This window comes from Rhinolophus hipposideros (genome assembly GCF_964194185.1).
Source record: "Rhinolophus hipposideros genome assembly, contig: HAP1_SCAFFOLD_55, whole genome shotgun sequence".
NCBI classification, from domain to species: domain Eukaryota; kingdom Metazoa; phylum Chordata; class Mammalia; order Chiroptera; family Rhinolophidae; genus Rhinolophus; species Rhinolophus hipposideros.
This window is the reverse complement of record NW_027669331.1, coordinates 357,261-377,957: the sequence shown is the minus strand read 5'-3', so window position 1 is coordinate 377,957 and position 20,697 is coordinate 357,261.

The window sequence follows — 20,697 nt, the reverse complement described above, 5'->3', positions numbered from 1 at the left end:
AGGTAGACCAATATCAATTGCACTGTTGGTCAGATTAATCTAAATAGCATCTCATATAGATGGTCTCTATTATATAAAATCAAAATAAGCAGTAATTTATGTTATTCATTTTTTAACTTTTCTGTATTTATATAATCCATACATTAAGTCTATTCTCTAAAGGCATTATTTAAAGAGCACATTTCATAAGATATATCATTTCTACAATAAAGTCTCTTGTTTACCTTAAATGCTATAATAAGATTTGATTTATTTCAGTCGCTGCAGGAGTACCAGGAAAAAATAACTAAAGAACTACACAAAGACGGTATGTTGCCAAAATGTATTAATTCTAGTTAGATATCATTGATTTCTGGAATAAAATGTAAATATTAAATGGCATCCCTTTCCATGTTCTGATAATAGATACTACATTAAATATTTTCTTGGCCTTAGCAAATAAAAAAGGTGAAAGCATAAACATTCATAGTGAAGACAAGGTCATATGAGTAATATCTCAAGAGTCTATGTATCTCTTTTCATTTCTGGCCTGTCCCCTTTTTTTCTTCTGCCATCCCTATGGAACTTTCCACCTGCACGTTGAAAACGGGGCTTCATCAACTTTTATGTTTTTGCCAGTGATATGAGGCCCAATAACCAGACTTATCTAGTGATACTTAAGCAATTACTGTTCATATATAGTGTTTCCCCGAAAATAAGACCTAACCAGAAAATAATACCTAATGTGTCTTTGGGAGCAAAAATGTATATAAGACCCGGTCTTATTTTGGGGGAAATACGGTACCTCCTAGAAGGGCCAAGCTACCATATTTCCCCGAAAATAAGACCAGGTCTTATATTAATTATAGCTCCAAAAGACGCATTAGGGCCTAATTTCCGGTTAGTCTTATTTTTGGAGGAAACACTGTAGCTGTCACCTGATGGGTGACATTTAAATCTCCAGTCATTTACTTTGTCATTAGTTTACCATGTACCCTCAGGAGAAACTCCACATTCCTTTGCATGGAATGAAAACACCCAAATCAATGTAGTTCTCACCAAACATCTCAGCCTACATCTTGCTACCAACCCTCGTTTGCCCTTTGCTCTAGCATCTAGCTAAACCAGACTACTTTTCGTTCCGTAGTGTTCTCCCCCACGCTAGTCTAACTAACTGTGTGGAGGTTCGTTCCCACTGATCGCCTGAATGCTGCTCCTTCAGCAGGCTGCTCACCTTTGACTGCAAATATTTTCCTCATTTTTTTAAGTCCTTTCCACCACTCCCAATCTGTCTGTGGAGTGATCAATTCATCTGTAGTTTACTTGTATCACTTAATTGACATTTCTGATTCTTCCAACCAGAGGGCTGACATTTATTTTCCTAAACTTAGAAAAGTGGAGCATTTCCTAGTGCCAGTTTGCACTCGTTCTTCAAGGGAATAGATCAAGCGCAGGCACAGACACGCCGCTTTCACTGGGTCGGGATCAGGGCAACTCATCTGACTTTAGTTGTAAAATCCAACACCTGACATCAGCAGTCTTAGTCCAGAGGTTTTAAGAATAGATGGACACAAGATGGTGGGAATCCATGGGTTGAAGTGCACAGGGGACGTGACTGTGTAGGTTCTTCCTGCGAGGTCAGTGTGACATGCCCTTGCCTCGAGTGGGTGCAAAGAACTTGGATTACGAGGGTCTGGGTAGTTCTCAGGGAGGGTCACTGGCTATGACTAAGTAAGGGTCCCTCTCAGAGGAACGGGACTCTGCCCCCTGCTTCTTCCGGGTCGGGTGGGATGAGGCGGTTTTAGAGGCTGTGATGTAGTGAGGGGGGTCCCTGGGCAGGGAAGGGGACACTCACAGCTTGTGCTGCCACTTCCCCCTCTAAGTCAGGCCCGAGTTCAGGCTTCCCAGATGAGTGCTCACATCAGTAGTCTGCACACAGTGGAGGTTTGAGCCATAATTCATTGAACTATCTACCAAAGCACCAGCACAGACGGCTACTTTCCTGGGTCATGTGCATGAACTGCTCATCCAGAGTAAGTCACTTAAAGGGAAGCTAGTTTTTGGCCAAGTGGTCACATGGCCGTCAACTCAGAAAGTTCTGAGCTGGCTTGGGAGGTGCACAGACCTCTGGCCCCTCAGCGTGGTCACCTGATCATGGGGAAAGCTTAGCATGGAACACTGATAATACTAACAAGGAGGTCCTCTTCACATTTTCTCACTTCAAAATGGGGCACTGAGTCCAAGTGCGGTCTCCATATCTTTCAGATACGTGCAACTTCTGTAAACGATTGGAACTCAGTGTACTAGGCGTAGTCACTGTGTTTTGTTGCGTTTCTATAATGCCTCAGCTCATTCAAGATTTTTCCTACAAAACCTGTGTGTTGGGGATTTGGTTGCTCAGCAAACTACAAGATATATCTAGGTCCATCTTTAAGTCTACTGGGTCATCTGCTCAGCTAGCTGGTGAATGAAGGGAACAATAGTTGGAAGTGTGAATAAATTATTCCTACTGTACCTATGGTCTCCTGCCACTAAGATGTCACAGGGTCTATCTATTGTCGTGTATTTCTCAGGAAGTAGCAGCCATGATGAGGGAAGTTGTCTTCCCATAAACAGAACCCACTCATCAGTTTCCAGCCAGAGATGGAAAAGAAGAGTGCGTGAGCGGCCACGCCTCAAGTTTTACCCTCACAGGGACCCTGCAGAAGGTACTGCGGATCTATGCTCATTAGGTTAATTCAGAATTAAGAATTTTGTGTCCCAGTTTTAACAGAAAACTATAAAAATGCTAAGCCACGTTCTACTTTTATGCCTGCAAATTTAAGTATCTTCACGAAATTAGTACTGCTGTAACTATGAAGTCAAGATGCATTGACAACTCAAAATATCATTCACGTTGAATAGTAAACAATGTCCTGAGCTAATGCTCACATTAGCTGAGTGTTTACCTTTTGCTGAATAGATCCCTCCGGAATGCAATGTCCCCAGATTTGGAAACATTGATACACCTTGTTGAGAAGAGGTTGGGGTTAACAAAGGAGTTGACAAGACGATACACAACGTTCCCACAGCCCACAAGCCAGTCATTGCAATGACATCAATGTCTTATTGATTAAAATGTGCACAGTTCAGGTTAAGGTTCACGTCTGCTGTGGGGACATTCTATAAGTTGGGCGAAGATCATAAGATTATGTGTCACTGTAGGAGGATCCCAGGATATCAGCACACGGATGTCATAGCGACATGCTTCACAACAGCCAACAGTTGCAAACTTTTCCAAAGTCCATCAAGTGATGAGTGGATAAACACAGTCTGATATATACCCAGAGTGGACTGTCGTTCAGTCGTGAACGGGAATTGAACTTTGAAATATGCTGCAACATGAAAGGACATTGAAAACATATCGTCCTAAGTAACACCAGGCAGACACAGAAAGACAAATAATGTGTGATTCCACTTACATGAGGTCCCTGCAACAGGCAGATTCACAGTTGAGAGACAAGTAGAGATAACAACGGTTGGAAGGAGGGAGAAAGTAGAGTGATTTGTTAAAGGGAACTGAGGTGGATATGATGAAAAAGATTGGATCTAGATAGTAGTGACGAGTCTGTAGCGTTGTACATATAATCCATGCTCCAGACCTATATAGTCACAAATTATGAAAAGCAGCGTAAATAGCATTTCTTTCTCATCACTGTCAAAAAGTTAAGAAAATCCAATAATAGAGATGATGAAGAGAGGACAGCGTATATGAATTCATGGAAAACTGAAATGGTCTTGTAACATTTCAGGAAAAAGTAGGACTGTGCTGTGTTTTAAAATGCGCAGAAAAATTCATGAAAATCTCTCACTGAAACACAACATGCATTTATTTGTCTACCCGTTTTAAGAGTATTTCAAGTTAATTACATTCTATTTAGCTAGACACCTAAGACCCCATGTCCCACTTCTTTCCTCGCCTCTCCTTGGCCTTGCTTCTTCCACCAAGGAGTTCAGCACGGCACATGTTCAGCTCATAGTTATGAAAAACCCATAGCCACACAGTCTCTCTCACGTCCACATCAAGCTCATCTCCCTGAGTAGGTTTGAGTAGTATAACCGATGACACATTTACTCTGTGTTCTTGTAGTTCTCCCGGACATCCCAGAGGAAGATGAACTTCCTGATGATTGCAATGAGGACATCAAACCTATCACGGTAAGCTTGTTTTCCACCCTCTGAGACAGAAATCCTCTTTAATACACTCAGTCAAACTAAGATTGAAAACGTTGGCATGTCCATCCCAATAATACAGACAATCTTCTGGCTGAGGAGAATGTTGAGTGTGAATTTGTTACCAACTGACACTTGTTTTGAATATGCACTCAACAAGGGCAGCATTAGTAATAGAATATATGGGAGTGATCTTTTTCCCATGTAGCATTTTTGTTTGTTTGTTTGTTTGTTTTGGAATACAACTGTGTAACTGGCAACCCAATATGCCTGTGTGAGATACTTCCTGCAGCAAAAGTTCATGGCTTTTGACCTGAGTACTTTAGCTTGATTTCTTGTTTTGGGTTCCCTTGACCCACCAGTGTTCCCATTGGTTTTCTATTGTCATTAAGGAAACCAAAGACCTGTACAAACACAACCCACATGATCTGATCCTTGTCATATTTTCTATCATTTCAGGACACCCCAGTGGACACAGTCTGTGGTACGTATTCTAGAATTCCTCGTTTGGTGACAAAAAGTGGAGAACATGACAAAATAGGTACTTTCTTGCTGGCTTTACAATGCAGAGTCACCGTGATGTCAGCTTCCTGGTGGCATTAGAACTGGGGATGTGATGATAGAACCTGGCTTTCTAAGTACAGAACTGTTTACTTGTTCTCCAGTTCCAATGTGGTCATTCAATGTGCACGTGTGGGAGTGAGTGTCTTGTGTTCATCCCTGAGGGTTATAGTTTGTGTGTGTGTGTGTGTAAATGTTTGTGTGAGGAGTGTTTCCCTTATTTATGTTCCTGTTCGTTCCGTGGTTGCTGCTTTCATGTTTCACAATAAATATTCTCATACATGACATCCTGTGTGCATAGGTGTGTACGTACTAATGTGGTGTGTATGTACTAATCACATTGTACCCTAATGTCTGCACCGTGTTTGTGCCAAGTGTATGGCAACTACCCTGGAAACAAATCCGTCACGGCCCAACACAATGTCCGCCGGGTTCTAAATGGAAAACGTGTGGTTTAGAACCTCTGTTCTGCATCTGTGACAACTTCATTTACTTACGACCATCACCTCTTAGGACGTCTCGTGGCATTTTGAGAGGTCATGATGTGTCACATCTGCCACTCCCCTGATTCACATCGCTTTTCTATTAAAGGCCTCAGAATGACTCCTCCCGCCCAATATAGCTGGGTGCTGCACAGGGCTCGTCTTGCAGCTGGCCCCTGGTATAGCCCAGGCCACTTCTCTTTCTAGAGGAGCCTCCAGGAAGAGCTGGGTGCTATTCACTGTGAATTTCTCCATGGAGGTCTAGCATTTCCCCTCACACACTCTTACTAAGAAGACACCATGTGTTTCTCATGTGGAAAATAGGCCTCCCATCACTCACCGTAGATCTGGCTTTGTGTGCGAGCCAGAATCACTGTGTTGAAGAGAGCTAAGAGGTCATTGACAGGTACTCAGCATCACGGTGGCACTGGGCTTCCTTCATACGAGGACAAAGGGGAGGCTGTGCATTGCAACACAGGGAAAGAAAAGTTCAGCCGGGAGGCAGGAGCATTACCATTCATAGTGGTTTTGACCCTTTGTCTGGAAATAGGGTCACGGTTTCTTCTGCAACGCTTTGTAAGAAATCAAGTGAAGGGAGTTTTTAAGTCAAGGTAAATATAAAATGAGCCTAATTTTAGTGGGAGTTTCATTTGGCCCAGGACTCCTGTGAATTACATGTATTTTAGTAGAACTTCATTGTCCTGTAGTCTTCAAACTTTCCCCACTAAGCAGAACTTTAAGACTTCTAGAATGTAAAATATCACTTGTTTACCCAGAACCTGTCTTCTTGAGACAAGGTGGTCTAAGAAGTCCTTAATTTCTAGATGATACTTTCCCCGTGGTCTGAAGGGAACCCTAATGTGTCGTACGAAATGCAACTAACAGCTGTGTTCCAAGGATTCAGAGACAATGGCCAGTAGACTCGATTTGTGAGAACAGCTCTGAGAACCTTAGGCCGCACTTTACGATGAAAACAATTTAGAGCAGCGAACGAAGACACAGGGCGGGTTCCCAGGACAGGTGATGGTTTCAAGGTCGGGAGAAACTGTGTGACATCAAGCCGTGAGCCCCGTCTTGCCCAGACTTAAGATGGTATGTGGCTGTTTCTCGAATGGGGATAGGAAACAGCCGTGTTTCTGGAGCAAACACTGTACACATCTTCTTGACAACCCGGAGACAGAAGCTTTCCTCCTGCCCTGTGGTCTTCTTTATCGGCCTGTGTGACAACCAGACCCTTTCTTCTCTACTCCCTTTCTACCTTCTCTGCTTTTTGTTGTCATTGCTTCCGTTAATCCTCCTTCATCTCGCCCTCTCACTCCTTCTTCCCCTCTCCATTTCTTTATTTCTTGTCTTTGGTTTTTAAATTTATTGGGGTGACAATTGTTAGTAAAGAACATAGATTTTAGGTGTACGATTATGTAATACATCATTTATATCTCACATCATGTGTTTGTCCACCCAGGGTCAGTTCTCCTTACTTTCTACTTCATTCCACTTATTTTTTCTTGTGGTCAAAACACACAACATGAAATCTGGCCTCTGTATGTATTTAAACATATACCACAGTGGTGTGCATGGTATGTACATTGCTGTACAGGCAATCTCTAAATGGTTTTCATCTCACATGGCTGGAACTGTACACCCTTTCAGCCTAACTTTATATTTCTTTGTCCCCTCAATTCTTGGCAACCACCCTTGTACTCTCTTGTCTATAAATTTGACTATTTTAGAAACTCATTTAAATGGAATCAGAAACTATTTGTGTGTGTGTGTCTTCTTTTCTTGTTCCGACTGGCTTATATCTCGTGGAATACTGTCCTCCGGGTTTATTCCTGTTGCTGCCAATGGCAGGATTCCCTTCATGTTTCAAGGGGAATGCAATTGCAGTGTAGGCATGTACCACCTTTTCTTTATGCACTCACCTGTCCCTGGACGCAGGGGCTGTTTCTCCGGGTCTGTGTTATTCTGAGCAATGCAGACGTGATCAGGGCCGTGCAGTTATCGCCTGGAGATGCTGATTTCATTCCCGTGGGATGTATACCCGAAAGTGCGATGGGTGTGTCGTGGGGTTGTTCTATTTGTAATAGTGGGAGGAACCTCAGTACTGTTTTCCACGATGACTGCTCCACTTTACCTGCCCACTAACAGTGCAGAAAGGATCCAGTGTTTTCCCATCCTCGCCAACACATTACTTTTCTCCTTCTGACTAATACAGTCTAACGGGGGTTGGGCAGTAGTCCACTGTCCTTTTGATTCTTATTTCCTTGGTGCTTTGTGCTGTCGAGCATCTTTTCAAAGGTCTGTTGGTCACTTGTATGTCTTCTTTGTATAAATTTCTTTTTTTCAGTCTTTTCCCCTTCTTCAATCGGGTCCTATCCTTTTTTTCTTTATAATGAAGTTTTGGCGTGTCATACATATTTTGGATATTAGCTCCTTTTCATATGTGAGGTTTCCAAGTGTTTTCTCCTGTTCTGTGGGGGTGCCTTGCCATTGTGTTGATTGCTGAAGAGATTTCCCTTCTTCGATGGAGTGATATTGGCACCGTTCTTGAAAATCATTTGGTCATATATGTGTGTTTGAGAATTTTGTCTTTTGTTCCACAGAACAATGTGTCTGCCTTTATACCAGCAGCATACTGTTTTCTGTAGATTCCTGTAGCATTGCCATGTGTTGTGAAGCCAGAAAGAATTGAGCTTCTATCTTTGTTCTTCCTTCTCAAGATGCTTTTGGCTACAGGGGTTCTTTGTAGTTCCATAACCATTTTTTGATTTGTTTTTTCTATCTCTGTAGAAATGGCATTGAGCTTTTCATAGGAGTTGCACTGACTCGGCAGATCCCTTTGAGTTGTATGGGAATGGTAACGATAGTAAGCCTTCCAAGCCAGGCACACAACGTACCATTCAAATTTTCTGTCCTTTTTTACTGTTGCAGCAATTCTGTGTAGTTTTCACAGTACAAGTCATTCACCCTCTTAGGGGACTTTGCCACTGACTTCCTCCTGCTCTACTCCATTGTTCAGGTGGATGAAGTGGGGATACCTGAGGACAGCAAAGTGGCCCCTACTCAGACCACTTCTCTGATTCCACCTAGCAGAGGGGTACCAGCCCTGCTGGTCTCCTCCGTTTGCAGTCGGACCCCCTGCTGCGAATCCTTTAATAGCTGGTTTTGACCTTACTGTTTGAGTGTCCCCAGAGTCTGCAGAAGCACCTGGCACATGCACATCAGTTTTTGAATTCCTGTGAGTGAATGATCAGTTCAGATCTGCGAACAACTCTTCAGGAACAATCTGGGGAGGGGAGAAGACACCTTCCACATCTTTCAGTTCTTGCTTTGGCCAATCCGCTGGGGAAGCCAGTGGCCAGCTGTGCCGCTTGCAATTTATTTCACTTGATCATTTATTAACTCAATGAATTAAAAGAAAATAAATATCGAGTTGTGCAGTCACAGGAGCTACACTCAAGTTTGTATACAACAGCTGCAATTGCAGGTTGATGAGTTTGGAGGGGAGAGCAATTGTGGGCCAGTGGGAACAAGAGGGTGATTCCTTCAACATATCACTGATTGGAAGGTTGGCATTGTCTTACATTTAAATCAAATTTATTTTTAGTTTATTCTTGTATATGGAGTAATAAGATGACCTAGTTTCATGGTTTTGCATTTATCTGTCCAATTTTCCAAAAGTATTTATTAAATACACTGTCTTTACTCCATTGTTGCTTCCCTGCTCGTACATTACATGACACGTGGACGAGGCTGTATGTCTTGGCCCTCGCTTTACTTTCACAGATCGATGTGTCTGTTTTTATGTCAGTACCATTCTGTGTGGATTACTGTTGCTTTGTCATGTTTTTGAAGCCAGGAAGTTTGTACTCTGTCCCTTTGTTCTTCAATCTGAACATCATTTTGCCTAACCGCGTGCTTTGTGGCTCCACATGTATTTTAGGGTGTTTTTCTCTTTGTATTAAGTACAAATAACACATGGCTTTTGAGCGGTCTTGCACTGAATCTGTAGATCCTTTTGGGTTGTACGGAAATAGTAACATTATTAAGTCTTCCAACCCATGAACACAGTGCGTCATTTCAATTATTTGTGCTCTTAAAAACTCTTTCAGCAATGTTTTCCAGTTATCATTGAAAAAGTCGTTCACCCACTGAGAGGTCTTTGCCACTGCCTCCCTCAGCTCCACTTCAGAGTTAGGGGTGAGAAGCGTGGGCTTCAGAAGTCAGGGAAGTGCCCCCACCCAAAACTCTGATGGTGTCGCACACAGGTGTGCCAGCCATGCTCTCAGCTGTGTCTGCAGGTGGGGCCCCTCTGGGGATCCTGTAAGATCTGGTTTTGACCTTACACTTGGAGGATCGCCAGAGCCTGAAGTAGCGCCCGGCACATGCACAGGAGTCCTGAAGTTCCTGCAAGTAAATGATCAGATCAGGCCCCAAAACCACTCGGATGGAGCAAGCTGGGAGGGGAGGGCACACCTTGCACACCTTTCAGTTCTAGAGATGGGCTATGCATCGTGGCAGCCAGTGGCCCAGTGTGATTGTTTTTAATTTCTTTTTACTTGATCATTAATTAATTATATGAGTTCAAATAAATTAAAACTTCCAACTGCTCAGTCACGTATACCACACTCAAGTTTATACATAAGAGCTGCAATTTCAGGTGAATAAGATTGGAGGGGGAGCAATTGTGGGCCAGTGTGAGTGAGTAGTTGAAAGGTAATTCCTGCAGCATCTGCCTGATTGTAGAAATGGCATCTGTGACCAACGTCTTGTTGAAGGGCTCTGACCCCACAGATCCCACAGATGGTCTGAGAACCTGGAGGAAATATCGTGGTAATGCTCTACAACTCTCAATAGCCTCCAGTGGATGTGGAGGATGGTGGAGAAAGTCTTTCTAATAACTTTATTGTTTATTTTTCTGTTTGTAAAGACGGGCTGGTGGAAAGCTGCTCAGACACTGACACTAATGACAAAGACCTTACACGTAGGTACCAACACTCAGTTTGAGCGAACGGGAGGGGGGATCCTTGGGACCAGTTGTGATAGGATAGGTACAGAGATAGCAATGAGCAGGAGAAGGAGAGGCCAAACCAGGTAAGCAAGCCCCTGGCTGGATTTCCTCCTTAGCTCAAGACCCCTTGCAGCTGCCCTCACTTAGGTCACCAGTGTCTTACCAGCACTGCAGGATTCCAGGCTCTCACATGCAACTGAAGCAAAGGATGTGTTGTTGTAACTGAGAGAGAGAGAGAGAGAGAGAGAGAGAGAGAGAGAGAGAGAGAGAGAGAGAGACCATCCTGCTTACCAGAATGTACACAATTCTTCTCCGTGTATTGTTATGAGCTCTGACAACCTTGGGAGCAAGAAGGGAGTACGAGGCATGCCACCAAGACAATGAGAGGCACTAGAGAGGGCAGGGGTGAGACAGTTCACCACACAGAAACAAAAGCTTTCACAGAAACTAAGGAGAGTCTGTTTCCCTCCCTTGGGTGGGCCTGCTCCATGTCCGACCATGCTTGCTTTCACTAATAAACTTCTTGTTGTTGTATGCTGCACAAACTCTCTCTTGACTGAATTCTTTCCTTCTAGAAGACCAAAGAAGTGAGGTGCAACGTCATTCCCCGTAACATCTTTCTGAAGTTGTGACTCGGATCCACTGGATTCAAGGTACTTTTCTTTCTTTCTTGTTTCTCTAATTCCATTCTCTGGCTGAGACCCCGTCTGCCACACAATTTGGTGGGCCCGAGACAGACCTTTAAAAGGCTCTAAGGCATCCTCTACCTTAAAGAAGTCTCCAGTGGGAAAATGACTCGGTTCAAGTCTGGGACATGAGGCTTAAGTGCCACTGGGCGCAAGACAAAATCCGCGCCGACCAGGAACTTGGTTCACAAGGACACACTACCACCCTGCAGCAATACCTGAAGTGTAGCCACAAGGTGTCTCAGCCCTCTATCTTTGACTTCCTCACTTGGCTCTTGGCTTTCCCTCCTATAGATGTACATATATATGTACATATATATGTCATATATTATATGAGATATGTCATAGAGTATTGACACATTGACATATGTCACATGTTATTTTAAAAATAGCAACATATACATTAGAAATAAGTAAATAAGTAAGCAATATAATAAGACAAGGATCCCAATCCAACTATTCAGGATAGGAATATCTGAGATCTATTTATTAATTAAGTATAAATTTAAAAAATATATCATATAGCATATTTTCTGTGTGTTATTCGTCAGTTTTACCTCTCTTGTTTCACTTCATTAATTTTAAATACTACCTGAATTTGTTTAAGCATATCATTGCATTCTTCATATTATAACCAATAGTTATTACATATATTACATATAGAGTACAAGGACATTATCAATATGGTGACATACTTCATGCCGTTTTGATATTACTAGGTTTTTATAAAATGGCATTATCTTTAATTACCATATTTTATTTCAGTGTGACTGCGTCTTTTAAAATCCATTCTCCTATTGATGATGATTTGAGGTGTTTCGTGTTTATGTTAAAGAACAATATGGCAGTGACCTTGTTTTGTAATTGTCCCCAGGTACACCTATGATAGAGTTTGCCCAGGGTATGTACAGGGATGAGTGGATGCTATATATTAGTTTTTTGTTTATTTAATTATTAACAATATTAAGGGCTTCTTATATGTTTCTGGCCAAACTATATTCACCTTCGTTTTTTGAATATATAAAACGTATTTTTTTATACTGTAACTATTTGAGTATTGTATGTTATATATTATACATTACTATATACATAACATATTTTTATATTTTCTATAGTACACATAGTATATTACAATGTATATGAATGTTCATATTATATATTTTATATGGTATGTGTACATCTACTTGTATAAGCACATATCCTAACACATTATATCTATTAAAATTCTATATGTATATGTATATGAATACATATATACATACGTATGTGTATAGATGCATATATGTACATATAAGTACACATATATGTCATGTATTGTATGACATATATGTAACATATTATTTTATAGCATATGTGTTACATGACATAAGTCACATATAGTATTATATGTCACATATATTATTTTTTAAAAGTAGCAACATATACATTAGAAATAAGTTAGCAATATAACGAGACAAGGATCGTGATCCGTCTATTCAGTATAGGAATATCTGAGATCATTTTATTAATTAAATATAAAATTAAAAAATATATCATATAGGATATTTTCTTGTATTATTTCTCATTTTTAATTCTCTTGTTATCCTTCCTTTAAAGTTAAATACTACCTGAATTTGTTTAAGCATATAATTACATTCTTCATATTACAACCAATAGTTATTACATATATTATATATATAGTACCGGGACATTATCAGTATGGTGACATACTACATGCTGTTTTAATGTTACTAGCTTTTTATAAAATGGTATTTTTAATTACCATGTTTTAGTTCAGTGTGACTGCGACGTTTAAAATCCTTTCTCCTATTGATGATGATTTGAGTTGTTTCATGTTGATTTTAAAGAACAATACGGCAGTGAACTTTTTTATAAATGTCCCCAGGTAAACCGATGATCAAGTTGCCCCAGGATATGTACAAAGATGAGTGGGTGCCCTGTTTTCTTATTTATAAATGTAAAGACTATTAAAATACTGCAGATTGTTTTCCAAAGTGGTTGTAACAATCCACATTCCACCAGCACTGACTTGGTGTTATAATATCATTTTTTAAAAAAAAGACACATGTAAATTACAAATAGTAAATAGCAAGCACTATAATAAAACAAAAATCCCTATCCAACTATTCAGTATAGGAATATCTGAGATTATTATTAATTAACTATAAAATCAAAAAAATATATATCATATAGGATAGTTTCCTTGTTTTATTCCTCATTTTTAATCCTCCGTTTTTCGTCATTAAAAGTTAAACACTGCCTGAATTTGTTTAGCATATCAGTTCTTTCTTCATATTGTAATAGTTATTACATATATATATATGTATATATGTATATATATGTATATATTGTTTATATATATGTATATATATGTATATATGTATATAGGTATATATGTATATATGTATATATGTATATATATTTTATATATATATTACGTATTATATATATATATATAATACGGGGACATTATCAATAAGGTGAAATGCAGAATGACGTTTTTATATTACTAGCTTTTATAAAATGGCATTATTTTTAATTACCATATTTCATTTGACTCTGACTGCGACTTTTAAAATCCATTATCCTACTGATGTGCATTTCAGACATTTCGTTTATTTTAAAGAACAATACGGCAGTGACCTATTTTTGTAAGTGTCCTTAGGCAAACCTATGACCGAGTTACCCCAGCATATGTACATTGATCAGTGGATCCTCTGTGTTCTTATTTATAAATGTAAAGACTGTTAAAATACTGCAGATTGTTTTCCATTGTGGTTGTAACAATCCACATGCCACGAGAACTGACTTGGTGTTATAATGGCTCCACATCCTCAACAGAACTTGGTTTTTCCAGACTCTCAATACATGTCCTTTTGGTACATACGATAATGTAAAATTACGGTATAGTTTTCTGTTTATTTAAGTATTAACTATATTAAGGGCTTGTTATTTGTTTCTGGCCACTGTACATACACTTTTGCTTGTCGAATATACAAAACATGTATTTTTATGTACTGCATCTATTGGAGTATCGTACGTTATATATTATACATTATTACGCATAAATAACAAAATTTTATATTTTCTCGACTACACATAGTATATTACAATGTATATCCATGTTCATATTTACTATGTATTTTATATGGTATGTACACATATATTTATATAAGCACATATCCTAACATTATGTCTATTACTATTATATATGTATATGTATATGTATACATACATATGTATATGTATATCAATATACATATACATGTATATGTATCTGTATACGTGTACATATATATGTACATGTGTACATATTTACTCATACATATATATGTCATGTTATATGTCATGTGTCACATATTATTGACATTGACATTGTCATATATTCTATGGCATATGTCTCATATATTAATATATGTCACAAAATATATGACATGTCACATATATTATTGCATGCCGCATATAAAATTTTTTAAAAATATAAACACATACATTAGAATTAAGTAAATAAGTAAGCAATATAATAAGACAAGGATCCCGATCGAACTATTCGGTACAGGAATATCTGAGATTATGTATTAATTAAATGTAAAATGAAAAACATATGTGATACAGGATATTTTCTGTGTTTAATTCCTCACTTTTTTTTCCTCTTGTTTCTTTTCATTACAAGTTCAAAACTACCTGAATTTGTTTAAGCATATTATTGCTTTCTTCATAGTATAACCAATAGTTATTACATATATCATATATATAGTACGGGGACATTATCGATATGGTGACATACTCAATGCCGTTTTTATATTACTAGCTTTTTATGTAATGATATTATTTTTAATTACCATATTTTAATTCACTCTGACTGCGTCTTTTAAAATCCGTTATCCTATTGATGATCATTTGAGTTGTAGCGTGTTTATTTTAAAGAACAGTATGTCAGGCACCTTCTTTTGTAAACATCCCCAGGTAAACCTATGATCGAATTTCTCCATGATATGTACTGTGATGAGTGGATCCTCTGTGTTCTCATTTATAAATGTAAAGACTGAAAATAATGCAAATTGTTTTCCTAAGGATTGTACCAATCCACATTTCCACCAGAACTGACTAGGAGTTATAAAGACTCCACCCTTTCAACAGAACATGGTTATTTCAGATTCTCAATATCTGCCATTCTGGAACACACAAAAATTTAAAATTATGGTTTAGTTTCATGTTTACTTAATTATTAACAATCTTAAGGGTTTCTTGTATGTTTCTGGCCAAATCATATTCACTTTTACTTTATGAATATACAAAACATGTATTTTTATATGATGCATCTATTTGAGTATTGCAGATTAATATTATACATTATTATGCATAAATAACATATATTTTTATCTTTTCTATACCGCACATAGTATATTACAATGCATATGCATGTTCATATTTTCTATATATTTCATGTGGCATATATACATATAATTATATAAGGATGTATTTAAACATATTATGTCTATTAAAATTATATACGTATATTTATTTGTAGACATATATACAAATGTATATGTACATGGATATAAACATACATGTACATGTATGTGTGTATGTATATGCACACATATACATATGAGTGCAATTTTACACACGTGTATGTATGTGTACGCACGTGTACACATATATGTTATACATTATATGACATGTCACACATATTATTTTATGTCACATGTATCATTTTAAAAAATAGACACATGTAAATTAGAAATAGAAAATAAGCAAGCAGTATAATAAAACAAGAATCCCGATCCAACTATTCAGTATAGGAATATCTGAGATCATTTATTAATTAAGTATAAAATAAAAAAATATATCATATAGGACATTTTCTCTGTTTTATTCCTCATTTTTAATCCTCTGTTTTCCTTCAATAAAAGTTAAATTCTGCCTGAAGTTTTTTAGGCATATCAGTTCTTTCTTCATTTTGTAACTAATAGTTATTACATATATTATATATATATATATATATATATATATATATATATATATATATATATATTACGGGGACATTATCAATAAGGTGACATGCTGAATGACGTTTTTATATTACCAGCTTTTATAAAATGGCATTATTTTTAATTGCCATATTTGATTTCACTCTGACTGCGACTTTTAAAATCCATTATCCTACTGATGTGCATTTCAGACATTTCCTTTATTTTAAAGAACAATACGGCAGTGACCTATTTTTGCAAGTGTCCTTAGGCAAACCTATGACCGAGTTACCCCAGCATATGTACATTGATCAGTGGATCCTCTGTGTTCTTATTTATAAATGTAAAGACTGTTAAAATACTGCAGATTGTTTTCCAATGTGGTTGTAACAATCCACATGCCACCAGAACTGACTTGGTGTTATAATGGCTCCACATCCTCAACAGAACTTGGTTTTTCCATACTCTCAATTCATGTCCTTTTGGTACATACGATAATGTAAAATTATGGTTTAGTTTTATGTTTATTTAAGTATTAACTATATTAAGGGCTTGTTATTTGTTTCTGGCCACGGTATATTCACTTTTGCTTGTTGAATATATAAAACATGTATTTTTATGTACTGCATCTATTGGAGTATCGTACGTTATAGACTATACATTATTATGCATAAATAAGATAAATTTTTATATTTTCTAGACTACACATAGTATATTACAATGTATACGCATGTTCATATTTACTAGGTATTTTATATGGTATGCACACATATATTTATTTAAGCACATATCCTAACATTATGTCTATTACTATGATATATGTATAGGTATATGTATACATACATATGTATATGTATATCAATATACATGTATATGTATCTGTATACTTGTACATATATGTATATGTACATATTTACACATATACATATATATGTCATATTATATGTCATGTGTCACATATATTATCGACATATTGACATTGTCACATATATTCTATTGCATATGTCTCATATATTAATATATGTCACATAAAATATATATGATGTCACATTATTGTATGCCACATATAATATATTTTAAAAATAGCAACACATACATTAGAATTAAGTAAATAAGTAAGCAATATAATAAGACAAGGATCCAGATCGAACTATTCGGTATAGGAATATCTGAGATTATGTATTAATTGAGTGTAAAATGAAAAACATATGTGATACAGGGTATTTTCTGTGTCTAATTCCTCACTTTTTTTTCCTCTTGATTCTTTTCATTACAAGTTCAAAACTACCTGATATTGTTTAAGCACATCATTTCTTTCTTCATAGTATAGCCAATAGTTATTACATATATCATATATATAGTACGGGGACATTATCAATATGGTGACATACTCAATGCCGTTTTTATATTACTAGCTTTTTGATATCATGCTGTTATTTTAATTACCATATTTTATTTCACTCTGACTGCAACTTTTATAATCCGTTATCCTATTGATGGTCATTTGAGCTGTATCGTGTTTATTTTAAAGAACAGTATGTCAGGCACCTTCTTTTGTAAACATCCCCAGGTAAACCTATGATCGAATTTCTCCATGATATGTACTGTGATGAGTGGATCCTCTGTGTTCTCATTTATAAATGTAAAGACTGAAAATAATGCAAATTGTTTTCCTAAGGATTGTACCAATCCACATTTCCACCAGCACTGACTAGGAGTTATAAAGACTCCACCCTTTCAACAGAACATGGTTATTTCAGATTCTCAATATCTGCCATTCTGGAACACACAAAAATTTAAAATTATGGTTTAGTTTCATGTTTATTTAATTATTAACAATCTTAAGGGTATCTTGTATGTTTCTGGCCAAATCATATTCACTTTTACTTTATGAATATACAAAACATGTATTTTTATATGATGCATCTATTTGAGTATTGCAGATTAATATTATACATTATTATGCATAAATAACATATATTTTTATCTTTTCTATACCGCACATAGTATATTACAATGCATACGCATGTTCATATTTTCTATATATTTCATGTGGCATATATACATATAATTATATAAAGATGTATTTAAACATATTGTGCCTATTAAAATTATATACGTATATTTATTTGTAGACATATATACAAATGTATATGTACATGGATATAAACATACATGTACATGTATGTGTGTATGTATATGCACACATATACATATAAGTGCAATTTTACACACGTGTATGTATGTGTACGCACGTGTACACATATATGTTATACATTATATGACATGTCACACATATTATTTTATGTCACATGTATCATTTTAAAAAATAGACACATGTAAATTAGAAATAGAAAATAAGCAAGCAGTATAATAAAACAAGAATCCCGATCCAACTATTCAGTATAGGAATATCTGAGATCATTTATTAATTAAGTATAAAATAAAAAAAAATATCATATAGGATATTTTCTCTGTTTTATTCCTCATTTTTAATCCTCTGTTTTCCTTCAATAAAAGTTAAATTCTGCCTGAAGTTGTTTAGGCATATCAGTTCTTTCTTCATTTTGTAACTAATAGTTATTACATATATTATATATATATATATATATATTATGGGGACATTATCAATAAGGTGACATGCTGAATGACGTTTTTATAATACCAGCTTTTATAAAATGGCTTTATTTTTAATTGCCATATTTGATTTCACTCTGACTGCGACTTTTAAAATCCATTATCCTACTGATGTGCATTTCAGACATTTCGTTTATTTTAAAGAACAATACGGCAGTGACCTATTTTGCAAGTGTCCTAAGGCAAACCTATGACCGAGTTACCCCAGCATATGTACATTGATCAGTGGATCCTCTGTGTTCTTATTTATAAATGTAAAGACTGTTAAAATACTGCAGATTGTTTTCCAATGTGGTTGTAACAATATACATGCCACCAGAACTGACTTGGTGTTATAATGGCTCCACATCCTCAACAGAACTTGGTTTTTCCAGACTCTCAATACATGTCCTTTTGGTACATACGATAATGTAAAATTATGGTTTAGTTTTATGTTTATTTAAGTATTAACTATATTAAGCGCTTGTTATTTGTTTCTGGCCACGGTATATTCACTTTTGCTTGTTGAATATATAAAACATGTATTTTTATGTACTGCATCTATTGGAGTATCGTACGTTATAGACTATACATTATTATGCATAAATAAGATAAATTTTTATATTTACTAGACTACGCATAGTATATTACAATGTATACGCATGTTCATATTTACTAGGTATTTTATATGGTATGCACACATATATTTATATAAGCACATATCCTAACATTATGTCTATTACTATGATATATGTATAGGTATATGTATACATACATATGTATATGTATATCAATATACATGTATATGTATCTGTATACGTGTACATATATGTATATGTACATATTTACACATATACATATATATGTCATGTTATATGTCATGTGTCACATATATTGACATATTGACATTGTCACATACATTCTATTGCATATGTCTCATATATTAATATATGTCACATAAAATATATATGATGTCACATTATTGTATGCCACATATAATATTTTTTAAAAATAGCAACACATACATTAGAATTAAGTAAATAAGTAAGCAATATAAGAAGACAAGGATCCAGATCGAACTATTCGGTATAGGAATATCTGAGATTATGTGTTAATTGAATGTAAAATGAAAAACATAATGTAATACAGGGTATTTTCTGTGTCTAATTCCTCACTTTTTTTTCCTCTTGTTTCTTTTCATTACAAGTTCAAAACTACCTGAATTTGTTTAAGCACATCATTTCTTTCTTCATAGTATAGCCAATAGTTATTACATATATCATATATATAGGACGGGGACATTATCAATATGGTGACATACTCAATGCCGTTTTTATATTACTAGCTTTTTGATATCATTCTATTATTTTAATTACCATATTTTATTTCACTCTGACTGCGACTTTTATAATCCGTTATCCTATTGATGGTCATTTGAGTTGTATCGTGTTTATTTTAAAGAACAGTATGTCAGGCACCTTCTTTTGTAAACATCCCCAAGTAAACCTATGATCGAATTTCTCCATGATATGTACTGTGATGAGTGGATCCTCTGTGTTCTCATTTATAAATGTAAAGACTGAAAATAATGCAAATTGTTTTCCTAAGGATTGTACCAATCCACATTTCCACCAGCACTGACTAGGAGTTATAAAGACTCCACCCTTTCAACAGAACATGGTTATTTCAGATTCTCAATATCTGCCATTCTGGAACACACAAAAATTTAAAATTATGGTTTAGTTTCATGTTTATTTAATTATTAACAATCTTAAGGGTTTCTTGTATGTTTCTGGCCAAATCATATTCACTTTTACTTTATTAATATACAGAACATGTATTTTTATATGATGCATCTATTTGAGTATTGCAGATTAATATTATACATTATTATGCATAAATAACATATATTTTTATCTTTTCTATACCGCACATAGTATATTACAATGCATACGCATGTTCATATTTTCTATATATTTCATGTGGCATATATACATATAATTATATAAGGATGTATTTAAACATATTATGTCTATTAAAATTATATACGTATATTTATTTGTAGACATATATACAAATGTATATGTACATGGACATAAACATACATGTACATGTATGTGTGTATGTATATGCACACATATACATATAAGTGCAATTTTACACACGTGTATGTATGT